The following is a 7,105-nucleotide window of genomic DNA, read 5'->3' on the forward strand; positions in this document are numbered from 1 at the left end:
AGTCAGTTGTAAACAAATAACTATTCTCATGTAACTCTTTTGTAAATGGACTGAAGTTCGCTCTAAATATCTACGTTTACCGATTATGCTAACCGTTAGCATCTCTATGGGATTTCTCATACATTAGCCATAAGCTAACGCATTAGTTTCTATAACTTGGAATGCTACGTGATTGCTCGAAAACAAAACATAGAAGGAAATAACTGAGATGTAGGCTACTCTGTTGGTCTGCTCTTAGTTTTACAGTGAATCCTATGTAAAGGTTTGAAAGGAACTTCAGCTTCAGACTTTCTCTTGGGAAACTGTTAGGCCTATTCATCTTCTCTAATAGACCATGTCATTGCCACACACACAAGTGGGGGCTGAATTGGAAATGTGTCAGAGAGTGACAATGCATTGGTTGATTTGGTTAAAAAGTCACAGGTTAGGTTATTGGTTATTATTGTAATGATGCTATTCATAAATGAGCTGTAAAGTAACTCAGACTTTAACAAAAACAATTTTTTAAAAGATATCGACTAATTATCGTTATCGTCAAAATCACAAAAAATATCGAGATATTATTTTTTGTCCATATCGCCCACCCCTATTAGGAACTGTACGATATTTAGCGGGGGGGGGGGGGGGGTTTGCCAGACGATTGGGTTAAAAATGTTCTGCCTGGCCATCCCCCCGGTCAAATTATTTTTCCAGGGGCCTCCCCCCGGCTCAAAGAAATTCTCCTAGGCCCTCCCCCCTACGTGAATCAAATAAAACTGGTCGAAAAATGACGTTTACAAGGTTAAAACGGCCAGCAAATGTCATAAGCACACATACACACACACGGGTACACACGCAGCGCTGATCTCTACAATACTACGCCTCTCGTAGGCTACATAGATGCTTCGGAATCATACAGAACAACAAGGGGAAAACATGCGAGTTATATGTGTGGTTAAGAATAATATCAGAGTGGGCCTTTTTCTACCAGTTTTTGCTACATAAAAATAATAAAGATTGCTTGAACTCACATACCAGTATGCCTGGTGACTTGTGTGATCTTCATCTTGCAAAAGTTCTGCCTAGGCTAAGTACAAATGAGCATACAGTCTCATATTAAGATATAAATGCAAATTTTTCATCACCGAATATCCACAAAGATGCTGCCAAGTTGTTTATCATGGATCAGGAAAAAATAATTTTCCTCGGCCCTCCCCCCAGGCCAAAAAATTTCTCCTGGGCCTTCCCCTAAGGCTTAAAAAATTATCTTAGGCCCTTCCCCCCTTGACGACCGGCCCTCCCCCCCCGGTAAATATCGTACAGTCCCTTACCTGCAAAAGCCACTCTCTTGCTCAAAATCCTTAGATCATCTCTCAAAAGTAAATATCTGTGTCAATGAGCCTGTCATTGCCATCAGAATGACAAGTCCTTGTGTCATTGTGTACAGATAAGTCATATTGTCAATATAACAGTGTGCTCTGGAGGGATGCTCTGATGTAAACTATGGCTAAAGTTTTGATGACAATTATTGTAAATTGTAGGTTACACCTCGGTGTATGTTAGGGTGACCAGACGTCCTCTTTTTGAAACCTAAAAATGTGTCCGGGCGGAATTTCAAAGTCATCCGGGATTTTGTTATTCTAGCCTCAAACATGTTTACAGCGAATTTGCATTGCTCGCTCTTTCATTCATGGATATATCTATGTCTTTCATTCACATACTAGTCACGGCCTCCCCCTACAGTTCGCTTTGCATTGAGTGGAAAGTGTAGGGTGTAGAGCCTGACTTATAGCTACCGTCATTGGTCGATAGTAATCTCAAACATTTAATTGGTCAGTCAGTCACCTCAATAGCGCAAACTTCCTTGTTTAGTGTAAGTTCACTGATGAATTAAAACGTAAATTTCCATGTTTTTGTCTCGGTCGATATCAACATGTCGATATCAACATGAACCACGTCTCAAATACGAGAAAAAATGAATGTGTAGTTCCCAGACCCAAACTCAATGAGATGAGGTCTGGCGTTTGCCAGGCTATGTGGCTAGGCAGAGGCACCAAATATGATGGAAAGTTTAAGAGCGAACAGGACACTCGGCATGGCTTTTAGTATCTGCTCTGAAAGTCCACTTTTATTGACTGTTAGTCTACTGTTTGAGTTTAGAGATATACTGTTTTACAGCAACAGGAATGCTGACTCCACTCCCCAGCCAGTTGGCGTAATAGATTGCCCACTATGAATCAGTGACAATAATTCAAAGACAAACAATCCAAATGGATGGCTTATTTAGAAATTTAAGCTAGGTAGCATTTCATCACAGATGAATACTTTTTTATACACCTGAAACTGGTGTGTGCACAACCTCTATCAATGTAAATAAAAAATAAAAAATCAGGTTGTCACATTAATACCATCCAATCAGTTAAGCCAATTAGAATCCAATTATTATGACATTATCAATCATTACTTATTTAAAATGTGCAAAATTGGAAATGTCCTTGTTTGAGGTATCTTGTCAAGTTACCATAGCACTGAAACATTTCACAGGTCAGAGAACAGACAAATTTAAAGTCTAGAAAAATCAGTCCAGCAAAGGAAAATAAATTCAAGGGTACCACAGACAGAGACAGATTTTGTGCTTTATAGATAGTTAGATAGAAGTCATCACAGTGTTTCACAGAAAGTATTTTACAGTATTTTTAAAATACAAAAATACACAACACTGAAGTATTTTGATACAAAATATGAAGGCATTTTCTTTATCTCAATAATAAAATACAAATTACAAAATAGTATTTTGTACTAGAAATACTGCCCATCCCTGGCCACAGGCAAACTCTGTGTAGACAGGTCCCCACATATTTATTATTTGGCAACAGGAAAACTGTGTAGACAGGTCCCCACATATTTATTATTTGGCTACAGGCAAACTCTGTGTAGACAGGTCCCCACATCAGAAAGGAATGTAAGTCACCCATGTTATTGCTGCTCTGCATGCATAAGCTACCGGTGAACTGCATCGGGGCTGGGGGTGTCACAACTTACACACAGTTGTGTTGCATGCCATGCTGGTGATGCATCTCTCTGACGGTGCTTTCATGGCCATGGGTAGATATTTCATCGGAAAACCCACTGGCATGCGGTGACGCAAAGCAACAGTGTGTAACGCCCCTGACTCTAGGTATACCTCGCTCATCCGTTTAGCAGCACAGCTTCACCGTTTCTCAGAGGACCCGCAAGTCTGATCTCAGCCTACTTACCCGATAAGCTTTGTTGGAGCCAAGCAGATGGCTGTGCAACATCAAAATGGTAAGACCTAACAGTCTATTATGAAATTGCAAAATGGCACCTCTGCTAAAGTTGACTAAAAACCTGTATCATACATAATCTGTATAAAAAATAGGAAAAAATAGGAAAAATCCAACCTTGAAGGGAAGCAAATTTATTCTGAGAAAAAGGAAAATCTCATAAAGAAATAAATATTTTTTAACAAAATCACGTCGCTCACAATTATTGGCACCCTTGCTTGTAATACCTTCTTAAGCCTCCCTTTGGCAATAAAACAGCTTGTAATATTCTCCTATGACACCCATAAGTTGGAGAATACAAAGCAAGGGATTTAAGGCTGTTGGTCTTTACCAAATCTCCCCAGATCGTCCAGATTACTAGGTCCACACTTGTGCATTCTCCTCTTTGACTCACCCCACTGTTTTTCTATGGAGTTTAGATCAGGGGACTGAGATGGCAATGGCCGAAGCTTGATTTTGTGTTCAGTAAACCATATTTGTTTTGATCTGGACGTTTGCTTTGGTTCATTGACCTGATGAATGATTTAATCATGACCAACTTTCAATGTCTTGGCAGAGATTGACAGATTTCCTTTGAAAATGTTCAGGTTTTTCTTTTTGTTCATGATACCATGCACCGTAATTAGGTTCCTAAGGCCTTTGGGAATAAAAACAGCCCCACAATAGCACAGCCCCTCCACCATAATTCTCATTAGGTATGGGGTTCTTTTCAGTATAGTCATTCTTCTATGTATGCCAAACACATCTAAAGTGTTTCTAGCTAAAGAGCGCAATTTTCATTTCATCTGACAATAGACCACACTTCCAGACAAAGTCAGTAACTCCTGCCATTTCGATGGTACTTAAATGACTGGACAGGCCTTTACCTGGCATGCACTCTAAATAATCTATTAGCAGTGAGGTCACTTTTTAAGATTTTTGGGGGACTTGGTGACCCCAAGATGATACCTTTTTTTGTAACTTTCAAACAGTGGTTCTTATGGAATTTTTTGCCTATCTTACCATCCTCCATAATGTGCGTGGGGGTAAGATAACCATGGGTCTTTGTCCAAGCATGTATGTCACATTTCCAGTTGATTACAACCTGTTAATCATTGTTTTAACTGTAAATGGCATTTTCAACAAAGTACCTAGTTTTTATAGACATCCCCTGACTTACAAATGTCAACACGCTTTGTTTTTATTTAGATTTAGTGTATTCTTTTGTCTTTCCAATGTTGAAAAATGACTAGAGGATTTAGCCTCTGTGTCACTTTATTTTCATACCTTAGTGAAAAAGAAAGTCATGAACTACTTCTGAAAGTTCAAAGACACTCTGATTAACTTAAATAAGTTGAAATTAGATAGGAAAATGCTTCTGTTTTGTGTATAAGATTTTTCTAGGGGTGCCAATATTTGTGAGCAACGTGTAAAATATGTATTTCTTTATGAGATTTTCCTTTTTCTCACAAGGGTGGATTTTTTCCTCATTGTTTTCATTGTGAGCTTACAATAAATAAATCACCAACAGATTATTTTTTATACCTGTATTTAGTCAACTTTACCAAAGGTGCCAATAATTCCAGAGGATACTGTATGTAGGCTGTTTGGGGAAAATAATCCCAAAGACTGAACAACTCAAGATATGAATTTTCATAGCCTGGACCACATGGCATTCCTGTATGTGATTGCCATATAAATTACAGTAATCTTAAAGGGAAACTTGGCAGGATTTCCCCCTCTGCTGGAGAAATTGTGCATTATGCTATTTCAAACTGGAAAAGGTAACAATAAAGCACATGGATTTGTTTACAAGTCAGCAAACGGTTAGCATAAGTTTGGTAGAACTATGTGGATGTTACAAGGTAAGAAACACGATTTAAAACAAGTTTCTTGTTTCTCACTTCTCTTTCCGGGACGGTAGTCTCAATGTTGCAAGGTTGGTTTTCCGCCTGGGGACGTTAGTTGGGTAGAGGCTGTGTTCTATACCCAAAATACAATATTAAGGGTCAAATTCTTTTTTACTGGGACTAAACAGAAAACATAAACGTATGGCTGTTGGCAACATGACATTATTTGTCCTTTAAATGCATCAATTAGCATTGAAAAACACATTTGAGAGGTGGTTTCATTTAAATGCACTGTAGACCTTTTTAGAGTTTTTCTTGAATTTCCCCTTGGCTTGAATTTCCCCTTGGGGATCAATAACATATCTATCTATCTATCTATCTATCTATCTCTCTCTAGACCTACATACAGTATGATTAATTTGAAAAACCCTGTTTGAGAGGATTGTGGGTAATAAATAATCTTTAAAATAGTCTGTCAATTCTGCCTGTAATTAGCGTGGCTTTACGTCTTCTGTTGCTCTCCATTTTGTAAGCGGCCAGGGAAAACCCATTCATTCATCAGCGATAGCCTTATGGTCATTGAGTGAAACAAAAGTTTAAAGGCTTGTAGAGGAAGCTCAACCATTCTGTCTTTCTTTCTATCTTCAGCCCCTCTCCAGCCCCAATCATCTTTCACTTTCATAGGTGAACGCCCTCTTAAAACAGCGACAGGCAAGTATGCTGTTGTCTCTAGAAAAAAAGTTGTTTTTAAAAGACAAAATGCAAAAGATGAACCGAAATGGAAAGTATGGAAACTCAGGAAAGGTGAAGCCCAGGGAAGAATTTGTCTGGTGTTTGTATGGCATCACAAGAGTGAAGATCATATCCTCATTCAGAATGGAAATACGGTGAAGGTAAGCTATATTCCTGGTTGTCACATTCACCTTTTCTTTGAAACACTCATTCCTACAAACATGCCACCCGGATCTCCTTATATGGGCAAAGATGGCAGCTTTGGTTCTTTTTTGTAGGTGAACTTCAGAAGTTTATGGGTTTTCAACCAGTGATCTGCACCACAACCACATACCAAAACCAACCACTATAACCATAACCACTATAGTGGATCAACGCAACACTCACAAACCACACAGCTTCATTTCATATGCAAGACACTTTGCTCACTGACTGACCTTACTCTTTACTTGCTCGCATTTAAGCATCAGGGCCCATACCTTTAATGTTTTGAGTTATGTTTAATGTTAAAGTATTTTAACAATATTATGTGCTTTATTTCCCCCCCCCCCTCCAGCTCCAAACTGTCCATAATTTTGAGAAAAATATAAATGAATACCTGAATTATACTGAATGTCATTTTCAGTGGGACAATCTGAATGGAAATAAAGGCAGTTTGCAGTGTGCGGCAGCAAAGGATTTATACTTGGCAATTGGCAAACATTGGCTGATTGCCAGCACAACAGCAGAGCCAGCACTGTTCGAGTTGATTATAGATATTGATTTACCACAAATCACAAATCTTTAATTCCCATCTTGCAACTGTTTTAATCAAATCCTATTTGTTTTATTGTGTTTTATCACTATTTTATATTTATTTTATCTTATTTTTATCTCATTCACTTTACTCATTTGTTTATTTCATCCATCTTACTCATTTTATTAACCCTATTATTTTATTTATCTTCATATCTTGTTTATTTTTATTTTAGGTTACCTATTTTTAATACATTTTCTTTTTATCTAGTTCATATTATTATGTATTTTAACATGTCTTCCTCTTTCTTTACTACAGAGTATATTTTATTAATTTGTGACTGTGGGGAAATTTTCTGCAATTAGACTTTACTTTAGCTGTTAAATGTCTACTCGGGTTGTTGTCCAACTGGCTACACTTTTAAAGAAATATAGACATTACACGGATGTAATTAAATAAAGGTATACTACTACTACTACTACTATGTTTGATTTAGAACTACTGAAATTATATGTATGGAGAGA

The 7,105-nt window shown here is 37.7% G+C and overlaps 1 long non-coding RNA gene across 1 annotated transcript; it reads left to right on the forward strand.

The window, feature by feature from the left end:
* The first annotated feature begins 3,194 nt into the window (after positions 1-3,194).
* Positions 3,195-6,591, forward strand: LOC143122422 (uncharacterized). The gene is made up of 3 exons (XR_012986672.1): positions 3,195-3,285; positions 5,762-6,006; positions 6,402-6,591. It is a non-coding gene; the product is annotated as an uncharacterized LOC143122422 (long non-coding RNA).
* Positions 6,592-7,105: the final 514 nt, after the last annotated feature.

The sequence above is a fragment of the Alosa pseudoharengus genome, unplaced genomic scaffold (genome assembly GCF_046254945.1).
Source record: "Alosa pseudoharengus isolate Yale_2024_CS ecotype anadromous, Long Island Sound unplaced genomic scaffold, YU_APseudo_1.1 YU_APseudo_1.1_scf_14, whole genome shotgun sequence".
Classification (NCBI taxonomy): domain Eukaryota; kingdom Metazoa; phylum Chordata; class Actinopteri; order Clupeiformes; family Clupeidae; genus Alosa; species Alosa pseudoharengus.